The sequence below is a fragment of the Aedes albopictus genome, unplaced genomic scaffold (genome assembly GCF_035046485.1).
Source record: "Aedes albopictus strain Foshan unplaced genomic scaffold, AalbF5 HiC_scaffold_142, whole genome shotgun sequence".
Lineage (NCBI taxonomy): Eukaryota > Metazoa > Arthropoda > Insecta > Diptera > Culicidae > Aedes > Aedes albopictus.
In genome coordinates this window covers 16,240-38,578 of record NW_026916835.1, presented here as the reverse complement: position 1 = coordinate 38,578, position 22,339 = coordinate 16,240, and the positions used below count along the sequence as shown (strand labels likewise).

Genomic DNA, 22,339 nt, shown 5'->3' with positions numbered 1-22,339 from the left:
CGTATTACCCCAGTATCCCCTATCTTTATTTGAGAGACTTTCAGCCCTTGGCTGGTTCGTCTCTATTAATTTTCCGGGTTAAAAACAATTCCGATTATTCTGGTCTTGGGAAAAACTGATTTTAGGGAAAAATGAAGAAAGTTTTTCACGATATCGATTTGCTATTTTAAAACCCGAAATTGAGTAAAAATGATGAAAATTTGTTGAATACAAATATTGGTGCGCCACGACATTTTTGAAAATTTCAAAAGGCGCCGCGATAATAAAAAGTTTGGGAACCTCTGCATTACTGTTAAAGCAACAAGGGGGTGTTCGCAAGGCGGAGTGCTTTCTCCTTTGTTGTGGTTACTGGTGGTGGATGAGCTTCTAAACAGCTTAGAGAGAAGAGGCTTCGAAGTGGTTGGATATGCTGATGACGTTGTCATTATTGTACGAGGCAAATTCGAAAGTGTTATCGTGGAAAGAATGCAATCTGCCCTAAATCACACTTTTTCTGGTGTCAAAAGGAACAACTAGGCATAAATCCTACAAAAACTTCCATTATCCCTTTCACCAAACGGAGGAAGGTCCAACTGAAACCCCTTTTCTTGAATCATACACAACTAGTTTATTTAAGCGAAGTAAAATATCTAGGTGTCATACTCGATGCAAAAATGAATTGGAACTGTCATCTCCAATCAGTTGTGCAGAAAGGTCTCAATACACTTTGGGTTTGTTCAAAAACCCTGGGTAAAAGATGGGGCCTAAAACCAAGTATGATCATGTGGATATATAAAACCATTGTCTGTCCCAGGACTACTTACGCTTCCCTTGTCTGGTGGCCTAAAACTAATGAGGCTGCTGCAAGGGCTAAGCTCAACAAAATCCAACGCACCGCTTGCATAGCCATCACTTCACAGTGTTTTATTTTGCCTATTTCGTGCGCTTTTTTAATAACGTTTCAACCGATGATTTTAGCGATATACGACTCACTTGAAGTGCAAATTTTCGGTAATACCAATTCGTGTGGTCAAATTATGAAATTCAAATAACTCAACGTACATATGTACAGATGGGTACATTATTGGTTAAATTGGGAAAAAATCCACAGCTCAGGTGAGATTTGAACTCACGACCCTTATTCGTTAGACAAGTGCTTTACCAACTAAGCTACCGAGCCAATTAAAGACCCGGCAACTTAGTTGTCATAAGGTTCAATTCTAATCTCATCGATCTATATCATCTTCCCCTAAACCGCAATTATAACCATCTCTGTTGTACATATGTATGTACGAAGAGCGAAAGCGATTTGTTTATTGTTTGAAACTGTTTGCCTATCGTACAGGCAACGCTTCCTCAACCACTTGTAGAGGAAGAACAATGCTACCTGGAAGGCTATCAAACGCGTCGTTCGCATTCTATTTGATACGACGGGTAACTACGTAGAGGTAGATGCTAGTCAATTATGACTTACCTTACGTTGTGTTCATTCCTTCCCGCCAGGAGGTGGACTCAGCGTTCCAACAGGCTCTATAAATTTCTTCACATATGGTTCGAAAATGAATAATCTGACAGGCTCCGGAATCTATGGCCTTAGAACAAAAATCTCTGTCCACTTAGGACAGGGGCCCACAGTATTTCAGACGGAAATATATGCAATAATAGAATGCGTGTTATTATGCCTGAGGAGAAAGTATACACCGAATAACAAGAGAACCCAAATTTAAGTATTTTTAAACTCACTTTTGAGTTCTTTTCTGCATCCTGTTTCATTCACTCTCTTTATTGTTGTCAGAGAGTGAATAGCACAACAACCCAACTTTGAGAGTTCGATGTGGTAAGCCAAAATTGAGTAAGTGGCACAGTACCGAAAGTTGAGTAATTTTTACTGACGGTTGAGTAAAAAGAACCTCGACTTTATGTACTTTGGCCGTATACGCCTAAATGCAAACCACCTACCTAAACATCGACTAAAGCAACTCAAAATTGGCTTCCTGCACGCAACTTCGAAGTTGGATGGAATGAACTCACTTTTGGGTACTTTCGTTTTTCCGTGTAGGTTTGCAAAAATATGTACAGGGTGCGTGCGATATTTTTGCACTAAATCATATTGTAATCTTAAAACACGTTTTAAAAATAATTCGACAACAGATCTATAATGATTTTTTCGCGAACAATTGTGATTATTTCAATGATTTAGGAAGAAAAAAGTGGTATTAATATCGATAACCTTTTTTGAACGATCCTGAGAACCGCTGCAAGTCCGTTTTAGTGTTGTTCTCTATACTTTGGTCAACAATTGTGTTATTTTAGGTAAAACTAGATTATTTTTTTGTACAAGGAGCTCCAATGGTATCATCGTTATGTGTGCCGTTCAAAAAATGTCCCATAAATTTGAAAAAGAGGTTTTTAGAAGAAAATGCAAACCACTTGAGTATAAATATATGGAGCAGCTGCATACTATCTGCATTTTCTCAGCTGTCAAAAACGCTATGTAGCTGATTTTTTCAGTGTAGTTGGGGGATTCCATAGGCTTGTTACCTACAAAAAACAACATCGCTGGAATGGAAGATAGCGGAGAAATAACTGGAAGCATAAAATGAGCAGCATAAAAGAAATGTCAGATTGAATCAAAACAAACCACACCAACCGAGAGAGAGAATCTCACGCACGTGTTGCTCCTACGTTAAATATGTTAAAGCGATGTGTCAGTTTGATTGCTGTCTCGCTCTGCAATCGAACGACGATTCCAACGGCGATTCGAACGGCGATTCCAAAAACGACGGTTCTGATTCGTCGTGTTCAGTTAGCAAATCCACGTACAATAGTATTCGCTAGGTTGCGAACAAAATTTTATTTCGATTGGTATAATATGTTGAGCAGCTTTGCTGAATATATGGCCATTCGTAGCACTTTATTCTTACACAGCTTCCCTTATGTAATGATGGTGATACTACAACAGGCAGAATCGCTCACGGTTTTGTTAATTGGCGGCACATATTGGTTACTATCGTCGGTAGGACCTATCGAGGTGCTAACGCCAGCTCTAACCATTACCCGTTCATGGCAAATTGCGCCAAACACTAGCTAGAACAACTGAAGCAACCGGATCACATTGGTTCCGCCATAGGTCATTAATCCAAAAATTTGACCTCAATGAAACTGTGATATCATCGCGGTAACATCAACTTTAATGCTTTAATAACTAGGATCAATCATTGCCTTTATCAATTGTATGCCGAAACTTTTCCGCAGATCTCATGAAAGTGAATATTTTTTTTTGTCTGTATTAACGAGATTTTTAACCCTAGGTTCATCTCGGGACCTACATTTGATTTTTTTTCTAATTTCAGTCCTTTGCATTCATCACTCTATTAAAAATTTTCATCCACTCGACATGTATTTAGTTGATTGTGTTCGATTCATACATAGTTGAAATCGATGTTTATCATACATCAAGATACCATTCTTTATCATTTTATTTGAATAAGTGTGACTGAATAAGATTCTTTTTCCACAAAGTACATTTGATTTTTTCTAATTTCAGTGCTTTGCATTCATCACTCTATTAAAAAGTTTCATCCACTCGACATGTATTTAGTTGATTGTGTTCGATTCTTACATAGTTGAAATCGATGTTTATCATAAATTAAGATACCATTCTTTATCATTTTATTTGAATAAGTGTGACTGAATAAGATGCTTTTTCCACAAAGTACACAAAAACTGAAAATTTTCAACGAGCTGGAAAAAATGTTTCCCCTTCCGACCCCTTCTGAAGTTCAACTACAAAACTTCCCTATAATCATAATAAATGATTTACTGGCAAATTTAGCTGCGACCAGATTGGTGGTAGTCATTTATGTGTCGTACCTTCAATATACTCAAAAACTAACAAATACATCCCATATTGCTTGGCATGGATCACTTTTTCCCAACTTTTACAATCTCTATCCATCACATTTTGCGTGCTTTCCTATTCTTGAGCAGTTTTGACTATCGTGATCCACCTAAACTAATTTTAGTTTATCCAAATGAGATGGTAACCCAAACTGAAAAATAATGATTTTCGGCTCCGTAAAGCCAAAAACTCGATTGAGCCCATTTTCAATAAACAATAGAAAAACGCATTTGCAATGTAAATATGCATCAAATTTAGCGGTTTCATTGTAAAACTCGAGAAAATCATATTTATGACCGCCCTTATACACACTAAGATGAGCTCGGCAAATGTCGGCACCGCCGTGTCTCAGCAAATATTTTTTTCTGAATCTTGGTAAATAAATACGTTTGTTAGATGAATTTCGGCAAAACATTTGCTGAACCTCAGCAAACCAACTGTACGCTTGCTGAGATCTCGTTGAAAAACACGTTTGCTGAGCGCTCGGCGGTGCCAATGTCGATAAAAAGCAAGTTAAATTGACAAGATTCAGCGAAAAAAAAAATAAGTGTGTATGGGGCTGGAACAAGTGTGCGGAAGTCGTCTTTTCATATGTGAAAAATTCTCGAGGCAGCGTGAAACACAGTCGACGATACAAATAGAAGCACAATCAGCAGTCTTCTTTTGGAAAATGATACGCCTCCGCGGAGTGCAATGGAATGCAACTGCACCGAACTGAACGTCAGCTACTCCAATTCATAGATCTACGCGATTGTACGACATTTCCCCGAAAATCAGTTCCCCGAGTGAAGTTTCCCCGAAAGTTTTATCCCCGAAAAACGGTTCCCCGAACGAACCGTTTCCCCGAATGGACCGTTTCCCCGAAATATTTATTATACTATTTTTAGAACTGGTTTCTGATAATTTTCTTGCTTATTTCCACTGTTCGACCTGGGGCCTGTAGCATAATGAAAATTTTACTAATAATATTAGTCTTGTAGCTTGTAGTTTGTGATTTCCTGTTGCATAAAAATTCTGCAAGTACAAGTTACAAGTCTAATACTACAAGTCGGTTGGACTAATATTATTAGTAGAATTTACCAGTGTCTGTTGCATAAACAAACTACAAGTATAAAGTATTAGCTATGACTTGTACTTTCGATTACAAGTCGCAAAGGTCTTGTAAACAATTTTACAAGTTAATTTTAATTATTGCAGAAGTCATATTTCGTTTGAAATATATTGATTTACCATTTTGAAACTCATTGGGAGATAATTGCGTTGATGTGCACGTCATTTTGTATACAAAATATCATTTCTGCTAAGTTGCTCAAGTTCTCCAAAGTATCTACAATACCCATCTTTGATTTATGTATTATCACAGACAATGTTATGGTTACTGCGGCACTGCATCAAATTGAAGGTGCAACTTGAAGCACACGTGAAGTTGCATATGCGAAATACATTTGAATCAATTGTTTTTATTGTGCATAATTGAGCTAATTAAAAGCTGCAATATGCACTGATCCGAATCGAGTGGATACATATAAAAGTAGGTAAAAGCCTAGGGGAAAGACACTGCAAACGAGAGTAACTCTGAGAAATTGTGAATAACTCTTTGTACCTGTGATCGATGAATTTGGTTGAAAAACATCCATAAAACTGCAAGCAAAGCGAGATATCGGGCAATATTGTTTTGATTTTGCGATAAGTCAGGCAACATCCATATAAAAACGGGAGTAATCAGGAGGAATTCTGAGCAACTCTGTGACGGAAAATGTACCCTCCAGCAAGCACAGTGTCTTGCCTCAAGGTAAAAGCTCAATTATCGCATCCTAGGTCACTTTGGATTTAAACAAGAAGTATGATACCTGTTGCTAAATCTTTATCCATTGTTTTTCAATTGAATCTTTGGGACATTTTATTAAAAATCTCGATACTTTGTTCAGCATATTCACTAATGCTGTTCCATGTTTTGTGTATGTATATTTGTCATTTATATGTTTATTGTTTTTGACGCTTTAGTCGTTTATTTGTCTATGAAAATGCCATAATAAAACAACTTGTAATAATCTATAATAGTAAAATAAAAAAAAATGTGTTACTTTATTTTGGTAATTGAAATACCATACTTAATAAAAAAAATATTTCGTTAGAGCGGCCGAAAATGATCCAAATAGCACATGCTTTTCTTCATGTATCGTATAATGCCTATGATCGCATAACTGTCCCATATGAATAAGAAACCCAGCAAATATGGGACTGATATGCGATCATAGGCAGTATAGAGATTGCAAAACTTCCTAATCTATGAAATTATTTTTAACGAACATTCTGTTAACTTTTTTTTCATTTCTCTTCCGGATGCTCTTCGAAAAAATGCAGGAAATAAACAAACAACAACTGCCATTTCAAATTAATAGTGAACTGTCGGATGAATTTTGTCAGGTAAATGAACCAAAACAACTTGTATTTTCATGGTCACTAATATTACAAGTGCTAATAATATTAGTGGAAAATCGAGCCTTTATGCAACACAAATTATTAGCACTTGTAATATTAGTACTTGTAACTTGTAGCTTGTAGCTAATATTATTAGCCCGATTATGCTACAGGGTCCTGGTTGTTGGAATAAAGTTGCGGAAAGTTAGCCTGAGTACAAAGAGGGCTGATATGCAGGCTTTAGAAAGATTTCAATATTTTTTACCTCCTTAGATTTGAGGAAATTTACGAATGGATGAAGACATCAAGATCATGGAAACTTTCTCACCTCATTGATGTTGTGCATCCCTTAGGGAACGTTCAAAAATTACGTCCAACATTTGGGGGAGGGGGGGGGTCTAGAAAAGTGTGACAGTATGTGTATTAGGTATAGGAAAATAGCGTGACAGAGGGGGGAGGGGGGGTCTAGAAATCCCAAAAAATGATGGACGTAATATTTGAATCTTCCCTTATCATCTATTTTACGAGATAAAATATGATTCATAAAGTTTGCTCTTCTTTTAAATATAGGTCGTTCTTTTCTGTTGTACTGATTGAAAATGATATGGCACTCAACTAAGAACACGCTCATCATAATTTTCCCTTCTTACATCCATAGGCTGTTCTTTCGTGTTATATTTTAATATTCAATCGATGAAAACACCCTTTAGAAACAATAATACCTTTAAAACGAGTAGTCGTAATTGTGGTAATCTAATAACGTTCATTATCAGCATAAAAATTGTATACTTATTATAACACACGTGATTGCGATAATGTAAAGTATGCTCGCTTACGAAAGATGTCTATGAGCTCTACTTTAATGTTTATTAACAGGCTTTGAAACGTAAGGTAATAAAATTTGTTTGACAAATAGATTTTAAACTAAGCACTCTTCAGAATTTTTGTAAATCGATACAAGTTTATCTTGACCGAACTAACATTTGAAATTTCAATTTCTGCAGAAAATATTAGTAGTTAGACTGCCGCCAATATTTCGACAACATATTTTGAAAGAACAGTATATGATGAAAGAAGGGAGAATTTCTGATGAGGATTTCTACTACATATAATGCCTATAGATACTAGAACAGTTGTACACGAAAACAAAAAAAAAACATTAATAAATATAGCAGCACTTAAATTACTGATGAGCTGTTCATCTTGAAAGAACAGCCTATGTTTGAAAGAAGGGAAATTTTATTATAAGATTGGTTCAATTAGGCTAAAAAGTCGGTTATTAAGCAGAAGTATGCCAGGCCGAAGTTCGTTGGGCCGAAGTTCATTTGACCGAAAGGGCCGTGAAAGTGATGGGTCATCAGTCCGATTATGTTCAAAGTCATAAACGGGCAATCTAGTGGAATAATTTGAATAAATTATATGAATAAACGCCAAAAAGGCGCCTAATAAAAAATGGAAACATTTGTGATAGAATAGCTGTTATGAAAAGAAGAATAAAAAACCAGTTTGACCAACAATAAAACCCAATACTCAAAAGAATATCCGACTTCTCAAAGAAGGTGCCATGATGTAGTCAGTAGTTTAATAGACTACTACTTATAAACTATGCAACAGTAAAACTCGAAAGAACTACATGTAATACAAAAAGAAAAATCTCAGATAGTATGTTGGCAGATTGATCATTAATATTTCCGTAACATTATAACATCAACATCAAGAAGTCATCTATGAGAGAAAAGGGAAAATGATAAAAGCATTCCATAAAATCATGGAAGTATGTCCCAATATCAATATGTATAATGCGCTAGATTCGAAGAATGTTAAAAAACTCAAGGGACTCAAACATCTTCTAGGACTTCAAAACCAAATTTGAACATCGTTTATAAAGAAAATTAGAAAAATAGCCAACTGATCCATTCGGCCTTATGAACTTCAGCTGAACAACTCATTCGGCTTAACGTGCTTCAACCTGACGTACTTTGGCTAAGCGTACTTCGGCCTAATAACCAGACCCCTAGTTGTGCATTGTAGTCATTGCGGCCCACGTGTACTACGTCAGTGTGAGCGTCAGCTGATGCTTGAAGAATGTTAAATGGCAGATGCAATACTCTTTTCGGGGGAACGGTACATTCGGGGAAACGTTTTTCGAGGAAATTGTACATTCGGGGAAACATCATTCGGGGAACTGGTTTTCGGGGAAATGTCGTACAATCATCTACGCATGAAATATGCTTAGATAAATAAAGAAATTTGATAAAAGATGAACGGTAAAATAATTCATGCAATTTCAGAATTATTTATAAAATTTGTTATTTTGGATGGTACGAATGGTTCAAAGACCACTGTTTGAAAACTCAATTCAAAATTAAAATTCGGAATAATAAAACGATGAGCTTTTAGTTCGTTCAGTTAGATATTAGAAGACGATGCAGGAAACTCTGTAGCCTGGTACTTTGTTGTTTTTAAATATCCCATGTATATAATATATTCAATATTTAAATTGCATCTGAAAATAAAAGCGTAATGTGAGTTTTATGAAAAGTATGAAGCGTTACGCATTCGATTGAAAATTAAAGAATAAAATGTAATAACCACAATTACAATAGTATCTGGAACGTGAAGTCTTTCCACAAGGAAAAATTATTCAACGTCGGTGATCTCACGCCTAAAACATGGAAATGTTTGGTTGGTGGTTCATCTTTTTTTGTCATCTCGACGACGTCATTTAATTGACAGGATCCGGGTAGACATAACCCCATTAGCACAGTTCTAGGCTGGAAAAGATTTAAACAATTAAAGGCAATATAACATTTGCTAAGTCTCACTTACCGGTCCTAATGTATGTGTATTGTTCAGCAATACTTTGAGCATATAAAATCCAGGTATGAAAGGCGGATTTTCATGCATCATTTCTGATGCTCCAAGGAAGTTTCCATTGATGTAAGTTAAATCGGTGTTTTTGTTGACCTTTGTTATGTTTTTGCTAGTTGTACTTTTTCGGTAGATGAAAGAACATTGCGTTATCGATCCTGTCCAGTAATTGTTACCCCAGAAAAATCCTTGATTGTATTTTCCGGATGAGTCGTCCACTGAAAAGAAGTAAATTAACGTAAAGGGTATGTGAGTTTCCTAGATTTGTGGTTTTAACAATCGTTACTAATCAAAATTGTGTAAGGGGTCTGTAAGGATCGAGAGGGGTACTGAGAAAGTGAGAAACAGGGCATATAGTATTGGCAGCGGAAAAGCGCTTTCAGAAAAACAAAGAAAACGGTGAAAATGAAAAGATGCTTCAGTCTTGTAAAGTAAATTGAACGAGAGAGTTGTGCAGCTCTCAGCTCTGCTAAACGCGGGTCAGTATCGGAGGAATCTGCTGCTCCAGGTGTGTCAGTCCCTTCCTCCGGACACTACACCCAGTACAAATGACGGACAAAATGGTAGAAGGTCAAGAATGTAGATGAAGGAAAAAGTATCAACGATATAGGATAAATGATAAAGGATAATATGGATGTAGGATGAAGAATGAAGAATAAATGATGAAAGATTGTGGATAAAGAATGGAGGATTTAGAATGAAGTATAACGGAAGAAGAATACAAGATAAAGAGAAAATGATGTAGGATGGAGAATGAAGGATATAGAATGTAGGATAATGTAGGAAGGAATAACGATGAAGAAGGATAAATGATATAGGATGAAGAATAAAGTAAAAAGGATGTATGATGAAGTATAAAGGATGAAGTATGTAAAATAAATAATGAAAGATGATGGATAAATAATGAATGATGTAGGGAGAAGAATGAAGGATATAGGATGTACGATAAACAATGAAGGATGTAGGATGAAGTATGAAGGATTACACACTATTTTTATTTCGCTGGAAACCAGCAAAATTTTGCTGGTTTTTGACAAGCTGTAAATACAGCAATCGATCCAGCAAAATATTTTTTGCTGCATCTCCAGCAATGTGTATTGACAGCATATTTTGCTGGTTGACCAGCAATTTTGACCGCGCTCGACTCCAGCTAAAAATTTTTGTTCTTTTTTTTTAATGTTTACAAATTGTCAAATTTTAAAACTAAATGGTTTAATCAGCATTTTTTAGCTGACCAACAATGCTCAAATGCAGGAAATATCAATAATGGATGCGATGCCTTACATTTCGGGCTGCAAGAGGCTTTTTTGTCGGAATTTCTTTGAATTCTCGGTAATCCAGTGTTTTGGAGAGGATGACTGCGCAACATTTTTTCCGGAACTACAAGTGTTTGACAACTGATTTGCTGATGATTCAGCAATTGCAATCATTGCTGACATATCAGTTACCATTACGGATGTTGCAGCAAAATGAAATTTTCTGGTTGCGTCTCAGCAATTCATTTTGCTGGATGAGAAATCCATAATTTGGTGTGTAAGGATGAATAATGTATAATACAGGATGGGGGAAGAAAGATGAATAAAAGATACAGCATGTAAAAAAATGAAGGATGAAGGATGATGGACAAGAATGTAAGATAAAGAAAAAGGATAAAGGATAAATGATAAAAGCTAATGTATATTGGATGAAGGATGAAATATAAAGGATGAAGGATGATGGATATGGAGTGAAAAATGACAAAGGATACAGGATAAAAGATAAAGTATGAAGGACAAAAGATAGAGGTTAAGAATGTTGTATGAAGGATGACGGATAAAGAGCAAGATGAAGGAAGTAGAATAAATGGTGAAAGATGATGGATTAAGAATGAAGAATGGAAGAAATGAAGGATAATGGTGATGATGAAGGATAAAGAATGTACGATAAAGAATGAATGGATGAACGACGAATGATAAAGGATGAGAATTATGGGATTATGAATTAAGGCTAAAGAAAAAAGGATATACGATGAAATATGTAGAATGAAGGATGATAGATGATGGATAAAGAATCAAGGATGTAGGATGCAGTACGAAGGAGGAAGAATGTAGGATGAAGGACGAAGAATAAAGGTAAAAGATATAAAAGAAAGGAAAAAAGATGAAGGATGAAGAATAAAGGATAAAACATAAATGGTAAAGGATACAGGATAAAAGTAAAAAGAGAATGGACTAAGGATTTATAATTAAGGATAAAAGGCAAAGTATAAAGGACAAAGGATATAGGATGTAGGCAGGGATTGGCGGCATGCACCGTGCGGTGCGAAAAAAGCGTGTGCTTCACACAATCGCAAGTGCTCGTCTCCCGTTTTGCCGAGAGACAAGAGACGTATGAGTGAGAGCTTTCATAATTGTGCGAGAGACAATCGCAGCACTAGCTCTACGGCGTAGGGAGTAATGCACGGTGCTTGGGACTGCGCTTGTCTCCAAACAGAAAAAAACAATTAATAAATTAATTGAAGAGTTTGTGTTTTCGGCAAAGTTGTTAAGCTTGTCAAGGGTTGACAAGTGATGGGTCGTTTGATTCGAAATTTTTCCAATCGTGCGTAGTATCAAGCCAAGCGCCAAGCACGGAGACAAGCACCGAGAGAGTGCATACGACAGAGCGTGAGAGACAGGAGAGCTCCAGCGCGCGGCAAAGTAAGCGAGCAACACACAACCGATTGCGCGTACTCGTCTCCTTCTAGATTGTTGTGCTGTCTCGTAGCAGAGTGTGCGGCACGCAAAGAGTTTTGAGTCGCACCCTATCCCTGGATGTAGGTGAAGGATTAGGGATGAAAGATAATGATGATGAGTAAATATGGTTGATAGAAACATAAGTTCCTTAAAATTTTCAATATTCATAAGAATAAAAGGGTAGGACAAAAGGAGGATGTAGGGATCGAGAGGGGTACTGAGAAAGTGAGAAACAGGGCATATAGTATTGCGGAAAAGCGCTTTCAGAAAAACAAAGAAAACGGTGAAAATGAAAAGATGCTTCAGTCTTGTAAAGTAAATTGAACGAGAGAGTTGTGCAGCTCTCAGCTCTGTTAAACGCAGGTCAGTATCGGAGGAATCTGGTGCTCCAGATGTGTCAGTCCCTTCCTCCGGACACTACAGGGTTGTTCATAAATCACGTAGTTTTTTTGGGGGAGGAAGGTCTGGGTAAAGTCTAAGGTCGGGACAGGCTAACAAGGACGCGATTTGTAGAACAAATATTTTTTGATTCCTTTTTGCATCCAAAGTAACTGTGCTGAATTTGGGTGCGATTGATTGTGTCTTCGTATTCCGCATTGTGATTAATATTTGTGTGGGATTTAAAATAGGAAAAAGGTTTTTTTTTGCATTTTTCACTTAAGTTGAATAAAAAGTTTACAATAATGTAACTTATAACGTTAAATCACAGGCAAACAGACGTCTTACTCTACCTTCTTCCCATAGTTTCCCTTTTTAAGGACTATTAAAATATTTTGTAGTTCACAAATCTCTCGCGCATGGCGCTTGCTCCTGTTTAACGTTTGCTCACTACCGCCTTCTGCTCAGCGAGTTTGCGCAACACATCATAATTAGCATTGGGCGATTGTAGTTTTGTGACGATAATTTTAATCGCACTTTGTTCAAAGTGATATACGTCTGTTTGTCTGTGGTTTTAGTATAGCCTAGGGTAAGCCGAAATATTTTGTAGAAGACCAGTTAGTAATCCGACGCTTATGAAAATAGTTAGAATTCTAATATGGCAGCACAATTTACAATATTTCCGAAGTATTATTTCTGATACTTTCCACAAAAGTATTGCAGAAGACCAAATACTAAAGTTATACCATATTCATTATTTGGTCTGCATTAGAACGCTAGAAGCACCATGTCAGGCATTATGCACATACAAAGTGTCATATTCATTGTTACACCTTGCTAAAGTTAAATAAATGATATGTGCTAAAGATGCAGCATTACTGACTGATTACATTGTTACAGAGGCTCGTAATAATATCGCAAAATTTAACAGTCTCAAACGAAACTGATGCCTATAACAAACTTGCGTAAAACCAGCTGTGCGAACTGCTAAGTAGGTGATGGCTTGACATCATTAACTGCACCATGGACAATCAATATGTTGTAAGCATAGTAAATTAAAAATTAAAATTAAGTCACGTTCGCCCGCTTCGCAGTGGCAATGACATTGAGTTTTCGAAAACACGTTGTTTTTAAATTGATTGACTTTGCAACCGAAGGAAACGACGAAAAGAAAATAGAAAACTATGCATGATATCTGAAGGAATAAATCAGTCTCTTAGGTGGTATGTTTGGGTTTGAATATTTACAGATGATTCAGGTGATTAATGGAAATGTAGCTGTCCCGAATTAACAATGTACAACTACACTATAATAATCTGCAAACATGATGAATTCGCTATATCTATATAAACAAAAACGGAATGGTGTTTGTATGTCACGAGTTGGCTCGAAAACGGGTTAACGGATCTGCATAATTCTTTCATTTTGCATATATGCAGGAATCCGATGTCTTCGTGTGAAACAAAAACAAATAGTTGTGAAAATCGACCGGGAAAGCAGTAAATACGGGGAAATTCGAATCTATAAATTTTGTGAGGCATTTCACGTATAGTAGGCAGGCATTATGGTGTTTGCCGGGACAGCTAGTGTACAATAATGTTTACCAATTTCCTTCGGGCAGCCAAATAAACGCCCCAGAATAAATGAAAAAAAAAAATCATAAATAATTTGAAAATTGCCAATAAATAAATAGGGGTAAAAGCAATGAGAAACTATAAAAGATCCATAAACAAACCAAAAATTGCATTAATAAATCAAAATTTAACATAAATAATTGATTTTCGAGCAATAAAAAATGTACGAATTTCCACAAATAAATCAACATTTGCAATTCCAACAAAAAAAAAATGAACATTCTATTTTATAGAACTATAAAGACTGAAACTATGTGTGCAATTCAACAGACAATCGCTAACGCTTGTCGGACTTTAAAAAGGGATAACATCGCTGTTGGCATTATACCGGACAAATTATTGTATCTGTGGATTGTCTATAACTGAATCGACGCAGTTACGGCGCGTCGGATTTCGGAAACTTCTGCGGCCTTCTGCTACCTCGGTTACTCAATTCTCTATGCGGCTTCACCGCCTGACTCGCCTGATACTTTTTGCTAGATTTTTTTTTTCAAATTTCAATTGTTTTTTTTTGTAGTTTTTTAATTTATAATTGATAAATCAGATTTATTTTTGAAAAATTAAAACTTTTTTTGTGGAAAACTGTAGTTATTTATCGCAATTATTAAACTATTCGTGGAGATTTCGACATTTTTTATTGCTCAAAAAACAATTATTTATGGGAAATTTTGATTTATTTAAGCACTTTTTGATTTGTTTATAAAAATTTTGTAGTTTATTATTGCTCTCACCCCTATTGGCAATTTCTGATTACGTTATGGAAAATGATCACTTTTTTATGAGTCGTTTGTATTTTAGCCATTTTCTTCTAAATGTACACGCAAACAATTCCAACATTAGTCTCTATGTTTCATAACACATACTTTTGCGGGAAAGTTCATTCCATTCTTGACCGTGTTTACATCCAACGATTTGGTCTTGTTGACGTTGATGGTAAGACCTGCCGCTGAGGAGCGATAGACAAGATCATCGAGCTTGCTCTGCATATCAGAGCGCCGTTGACCTAGGAAAGCAACGTCATCAGCCAGTCCGAAGTTATTTAGGTGCTCCATGGTTATGGGCTACTACAGCAATCCACGATTTGGTTCACGGTCAATCCCACCTACCAGGATCTCGTCGATTACTTTTCATCACTCCAGCAACGACCCGGATGGGATCGGACAAAACACCGTTTTGCAGTTCTCTTCTCTAAAATTTCCTGTACTGTGCTTCAATGAGGCCGATGATTATCTTAGGGAGACCCTTGCGCCGGAGGGTTTCCCACATGTTTTCGTGATTGAGACGATCGAAAGCTTTTTCGTGAACACCAGGTAGAGAGACTTTTGGAATTCATTGATTTGCTCCAGAATGATACGGAGCGTGACAATGTGATCCACACAGGATTGTCTGGCATGTAATCTTGCTTGCTGCCGTCGGAAAGTTGCGTCAATCTTCTCCTGTATCCGGTTATACATCACTTTGCAGAGGACTTTGGGAACGATACACAGTAACATGATGTCCCGCCAGTTATCGTATACAGTCAGGTCGCCCTTTTTGGGTATCTTTACTAACGCCTTGCATCCAGTCGGCCGAAAATGTCTCGATTTCCCATATGTTGCGGAATAATTGATGTAGTAGCTGTGCAGATACTACGTGGTCAGCTTCAAGCATCTCAGTTAATATGCGATCGACCCCTGGGGCCCTGTTAGTTTTCATGCTAAGGATGGCTGTTTCTATCTCCTGCACTGATGGAGCTTCGGTGTTGACACGGGTAATGCGTCGAACCTTTGGCGGATCATGCTGAGGTGTTGATAGCGTGGCCGACACTTGAAAAAGGTTTCCAAAGTGCTCGAACCAGCGTTTAAACTGCTCAGTAACTGTCCAGACGTGTCTTTCGAGGGCATCGTAGCATTCATCTTAGTCCCACTAAGGCGACGTGAAACATCGTAGAGGACACGGATGTTGCCGGTGTTTGCGGTTTTCTCGCCTTCGTCGGCTGGGGAGTCCGCCCACACTCTTTTGTCCCGTCTACATGAGCTTTTCACTTCCTTCGAGAGCCGAATAGCGCTGACGGGCTACGGCTTTGGCTCCTCGTGTTTTCGCTCGCTCTATCGTGGCTTTGGCGTTCCTTCGCTCCTCTATCTACCTTCAGGTATTATCTGTAATCTACTGCTTTCTTCGGGTGCATAGCTCACCCAAATTATTCTCGCCGGTGGCGATGAAGGCGTTCTTGATGGCGCTTCATTGATCTTCTACGCTTTCACCTACTGGGATATTCGCAGCACGGTTTTCTAGCTTCTCGACGAAGGACATTTTCACCGCAGCGTCTTCCAGTCGGCGTGTGTTAACGAGAAAGCGAGTCCAGATCATTTCCGAAGCGCTAATTGGAAGAAGCGAGTCCGGTCATGCTCCGAAGCGTTATTGAAAAGATGTGAGTCCGGAATTATTCCGAAGCTTCAGTTTAAAAATAAGCAAGTCCGGTCATGCACCGAAGCGCATTGAAAAAGACGCGGATTCGGAATTGGGATTAGTTCCGAAGCGCCAGTAGAAAGAAGCGAGTTCGATTTTTGTACCGATGCATGAGAGACAGGTCAGCAAGACGCCGTAATGGTGTGATTAATTTTCTTTTGTTTCATTGTATGGAGGCTTGAACAATGGCGGACGAAATCCAAGACCAACAATTGAAAAGGCCACATCAACATTGCGTAAACAAACATGTTTCTATCGACTTGAGGCCTTTTGAACTCCACCCACACACCTCACCACCATTAACAGAAAGCTTGATGTTTGCGCTTTCTGTTAGTGGTGGTGAGGTGTGTGGGTGGAGTTCAAACGGCCTCAAGTTGATAAAAACATATTTGTTTACAAAATGTTGTTGCAGCCTTTTCAATTGTTGGTCTTGAATTTGAAAGTTTAGGATCATTGTCACGGACTCCCGCTTATCACAAATACAAGCCGGATCATCGAACGTGAAAATGTGAACATCCTGGATGCACGCCACGGCGCAGGCAAAATGTTGCTGTTTACACCGGACAAAGCATGAATCTTCCGAACCCCAATGTTGTAGAACCAAATTTATCTACCATTACACCTGAACCGGTAGCAACAGCAACGAGCAACATCGGAAAATCTGGATCGCCGGCCGGTCGGAATGGAATTCTATTGAGAAGTGGCAACCAACTGCAACAGTTTTGCTTCCACGAATTGGAACTGGCAAATGCCGAGCGGTAGCACCTGTAAAATAAGCATAATCGCGAGGACGATGACGGAGAGGAAGCAGGGGATCATGGAGAAAAAGAGGAAAGATTTGTAAGTATTTACCTAGGCTCAGTGTACCAGTTATGGCTATAATACCTCAAATTCGCCATAGTTGATTTTCAACCTTTAAAGATACAAATCAACAAGAAAAAAATCGTGAACAACAGATCACATTCACAAAAGATGATTGCAATCATTCAAACTTCACAATTTGCTCAAATTCTTATAGAAATAAATCATTTTCCTTAACTTTTCGGCCTCCTTGCACCCTATTTCGCCATAGTGTACCAGTTATGGCAACTCCCATAAGGAATGCATGTAAATAGTGCGAAGTGGAACCTAAATTAACAAATGTGTCCATAACTGGTACAGGGTTCCTATCATTGGCACACGCCGTAATAAATACTTAAAGTAGTTTTGGCTCTGTTTTTATATTTTTCCTGTAAAGTATGAAAACTAATCAATCATTTGACATGTTGTTTACATTCGTCGGTCTTCTTCTTATTTTTGTAGAAATTGTTTCTCTTAGGTGGTGCGATAACTGGTACAGGCACCCTATATATTTTTTATTCTACCCGTAGCGATGTTTCGTTCAGTCCCAGGTTCAGTCACATATTTTTATGATCTTGCCAGAATGCCACCGAGGTCAATTTCAACGAGGATCTGAGTCTAGTACCCGGGCCCAGTGGTATCAACATCTCTGCCATCGATCGTCACATTGCGGTTCCGGCGGCAGCAAAAGGCGTAAACTTCTCCAATATCACCGGAATGCATTTTCGTCGACACCTCCCATATCCCCACAGCAAAAGCAAGCGAATCTATGACATTTCGTCGAATGACATTTGGTCGAATGACGTTTGGTCGAATGACATTTGGTCGAAAGCACATTTGGTCGAACGGACGTTTGGTCGAATGGACATTTGGTCGAAACCCATATTATGGAGTAGGAAACATATGACATTTAGTCGAACGGACAATTCGTCGAATGGACATCTGGTCGAAAGGCACTAACTGATGAAAAGACACTAGACCAGCCGATGACTAAAACCGCTAGATAAGAGTTATGTGCTTAGCAGGTAGGGCAGTCCGCGCACTATTGTATTTCCGACTTCAGCTTGAGTAGGTACGTTCCGAATACTCAATAGGGAGGTGCGTACCCAAGGTGGTAGCCTCTTGAGCGCCATGTAGGCAGAGCAGCCCCGGTAAGGAAGCCTGTTTTAAACCATCACCTACCAGAAAAAATGCAAAACTAGAGAAAACGGATTGATTTAACGGCAACAGACCAGGCAACGATTTACGGATAACGATTGGAAAATCAAATCTTGGAACGTGAGAACTTTAATTCAACCCACACGTCTTGCGCACCTGGCTCGTGAACTGCAGAATGCCGACGTTAATGGGGCTACTATTCGCAGATCAACGAAAAAGAAAACTTTTGTTGAACCTGTCATTGGAAATCTATCATCTCGTTACCAACAATATTGCTCTGCGGCTTGTGGCATTCGCTGCTAGAGCAATGCAAATCAGCAGTACCTATTTACTTCGTACGTGGGAATGTCCGAAAATACACCTAGCGATACCCGAATGATGATACTTGCTTGCAGTGCATGATACTACCATAAGAGGAATATACATACCCTTGAATGAAATATTTGCTGTTTAATGTTTGATATTTTTATTATTAACATGAATAAATTGCTATACAACTTAACGTCTATTCTTTGTGGGGTTTTTCGTCACCGTTGAATTTTATGTTTCGAGATTTGTTTATTTTTTTTCGGTGAAAACATATTTTTCGTCCAAACATACTTTCAACCAAATAAGTTCAGTAACAAATAAATTCAGATACCCAAATCTAGAATATTTTTTTCCACTTAAATCTCTTTTCATCGGTTAGCGCCTTTCGGCCAAATGTCCATTCGACAATTTGACCATTCGACTAAATGTCATATGCTTCTTCTTCCACAAAATGGGTTTCGACCAAATGTCCATTCGAACAAATGTCCTTTCGACCAAATGTCCTTTCGACCAAACGTACTTTCGACCAAATGTCATTCGACCAAATGTCCGAAAGCCAAAGCAAGCGGTTAATCGTCCTCTGCAGCGTACTAGTTTGATTGGTTTATATCACGGCACTACATAATTTCGGTGTTTTAAGTGAGCCGCCGATTTTTGAGAAGCAAATCAAAGCCAATCGGTATCGATCCATCATCGCAAGGATATCCAAGAGATTCACAGTCGGAATCGTCTGAAAATTTCAACTATGCCAGTAGATCGTTTAACGGCGGAATGTCCGGCACCGATCTTCGGTTGGAGGTTCCCTCTGCAGATGCAGCAACAACAGCTGCAGGATGAAGGAACTATGGAAGAGTTTCGGGAAGAGGACAGTTTGCTACCCAACGGTAATTCGGATGAGGGCGCGACAAAGAGTAGTAGCGTGTCTAATGTGAACTCCAGTCAGACGGAGGGACACGCGGATACCGGTAGACGGTTATCCGGATTCATGGGCAACAGTCGATATAAATGGTCTAGAGTCCGCGGTCCCACTGGCGATTTGCTTTTCGTCGCATTTGGTAATGGAAAAGAGTGCAAAAGAGCTCCGTTCTATCCGGACGGCCAGCGTTCATGCATCGCTTTATGAAAACACTACGTTGCTGGGCGCAAGGCTGAGCAGCAGTAATAAGCCTAATCAGAAGACGTTTCAAATCAGCTGATATTGGAGGCCTTTGACAGATCTCCTATGAAAATGACAGTGCAGCGTTTGCGCCTTTGTTCGGTAGTTGTGAACAGTGGCATGGTATGGCACGATAAAGGCTGGGTACGCTGCGCAATTCAGATCCCATTGTGATCCACAAGCCTCTGCCCAGCAACTCCTATCCCTACCTCCTCGTGGTACCGGCCGGAAACTATGAGCAACCTTAGGGAAGATCGGGTAACCAACCCCGGTGGGAACTTTGGTCATAGGCTGACAGGGAAGGGGGGGGGGGTTCCTTCGGCACACCTGAGCGTCTGTTCTCCAGGAGGAACGGCTCACAACAGCGTCTGATCCCCATGTTAGGGGCGGTTGATCTACGTCCGAGTGCCAGGGAAAGATTCTAAGCTCAACTGTGCACTATGGTCCTCCGGAAAGTAGGGGGTTGGTGTCAGGCCCTACGAGCCAGCCGTAAAAAAAAACATTGTAACGGGAAATCAGCAACAGAATAATACGAACCGAGACCAACGGCAACGAGCCCAGCGAACAAAAAAGACTTGCGATTGGAAACTCGGTACGTGGAACTGCCGGTCTCTCAACTTCATTGGGAGCACCCGCATACTCGCCGATCTACTGAAGGACGGCGGATTCGACATCACAGGAGGTGTGTTGAACAGGATCCATGGTGCGAACGTTTGGAGGTAATCATACCATCTACCAGAGCTGCGACAACACACGCGAGCTGGGAACAGCTTTCATCGTGATGGGTGATATGCAGAGGCGCGTGATCGGTTGGTGGCCGATTGACGAAAGAATGTGCAGGTTGAGGATCAAGGGCCGATTCTTCAACTTCATCATAATAAACGTGCACAGTCCACACTCCGGAAGTAATGATGATGACAAGAACGCATTTTACGCGCAGCTCGAACGCGAGTATGATCGCTGCCCAAGTCACGACGTCAAGATCGTCATAGAAGATTTGAACGCTCAGGTAGGCCAGGAGGAAGAATTCAGACCGACGATTGGTAAGCGGCAGACGATTGGTAACGATTGGTAACCAGCAGACGAACGAAAACGGCCTACAACTCATTGATTCCGCCGCCTCCAAAAATATGGCCATACGTAGCACCTTTTTCCAACACAGCCTCTCTAATCGTTACACCTGGAGATCACCATAGCAGACGGAATCTCAAATCGACCACGTTCTGATTGACGGATGGCACTTCTCCGACATTATCGACGTCAGGACTTATCGTGGCGCCAATATCGACTCCGACCAAACCTCTCCGTCATCAACAATGCACGGTACCGGCGACCGCCACGGTACAACCTGGAGCGACTGAAGCAACCGGATGTCGCATCAGCATACGCGCAGAATCTCGAAGTCGCGTTGCCAGACGAGGGCGAGCTCGATGAGGCCCCTCTAGAGGACTGCTGGAGTACAGTGAAAGCAGCCATCAACGACGCAGCCGAAAGCACCATCGGGTACGTGGATCGGAATCGACGGAATGAATGGTTCGACGAAGAGTGCAGAACGATTTTGGAGGAGAACGCAGCGAGGGCGGTAATGCTGCAGCAAGGGACTCGACAGAACGTGGAACGTTACAAACAGAAGCGGAAACAGCAGACCCGCCTGTTTCGGGAGAAAAAGCGTAGCCTGGAAGAAGCGGAGTGTGAAGAAATGGAACTTCTGTGCCGTTCCCAAGAAGCACGGAAGTTCTATCAGAAGCTCAACGCATCCCGCAACGGCTTCGTACCGCGAGCCGAAATATGCAGGAATAAAGACGGAGGCCTCTTGACGGACGGACTTGAGGTCATCGAAAGGTGGAAGCAGCACTTCGATCAGCACCTGAACGGCGTGGAGAACGTAGGCACGGGAGCCCACGGCAATAGCGGGAACGACTACGCCAGTGCAGCGGAGGACGGAAATGAACCAACTCCCACGCTGCGGGAAGTAAAGGATGCCAATCACCAGATCAAAACCAACAAAACAGCTGGTATGGATGGTATCAAGGATGGTATCGCAGCTGAACTCATCAAGATGGGTCCAGAAAAGTTGGCTACCTGTCTGCATCGGCTGATAGTCAGGATCTGGGAATCCGAACAGCTACCGGAGGAGTGGAAGGAAGGGGTAATCTGCCCCATTCACAAAAAAGGCGACCATTTGGAAAGTGAGAACTTCAGGGCGATCATTATTTTGAATGCTGCCTACAAAGTGCTATCCCAGATCATCTTCCGTCGTCTGTCACCTAAAACGAATGAGTTCGTGGGAAGTTATCAAGCCGGCTTCATCGACGGTCAATCGACAACGGATCAGATCTTTACCGTACGGCAAATCCTCTAGAAATGCCGTGAATACCAGGTCCCAACGCATCACCTGTTAATCGACTTCAAAGCAGCATACGATAGTATCGACAGCGCAGAGCTATGGAGAATCATGGACGAAAACAGCTTTCCTGGGAAGCTGACCAGACTGATTAAAGCAACGATGGACGGTGTGCAAAACTGCGTA

At 39.8% G+C, this 22,339-nt stretch overlaps 1 long non-coding RNA gene and 1 other non-coding gene across 3 annotated transcripts in view; both read right to left on the bottom strand.

Moving 5' to 3' along the window:
• Nucleotides 1-1,087: 1,087 nt before the first annotated feature.
• On the bottom strand, nucleotides 1,088-1,159 carry Trnav-aac (transfer RNA valine (anticodon AAC)). The gene has a single exon. It is a non-coding gene; the product is annotated as a tRNA-Val (tRNA).
• Nucleotides 1,160-9,000: 7,841 nt separating this feature from the next.
• LOC134284454 (uncharacterized) overlaps nucleotides 9,001-22,339 on the bottom strand; it is a 29,554-nt gene continuing 16,215 nt past the window's right edge. For both annotated transcript variants that reach the window (XR_009995780.1, XR_009995781.1), the window contains exons 2-3: nucleotides 9,131-9,390; nucleotides 9,001-9,075 (exon numbers count right to left, since the gene is read on the bottom strand). This is a non-coding gene — a long non-coding RNA (uncharacterized LOC134284454). The remainder of the gene's footprint in view (nucleotides 9,076-9,130; nucleotides 9,391-22,339) is intronic.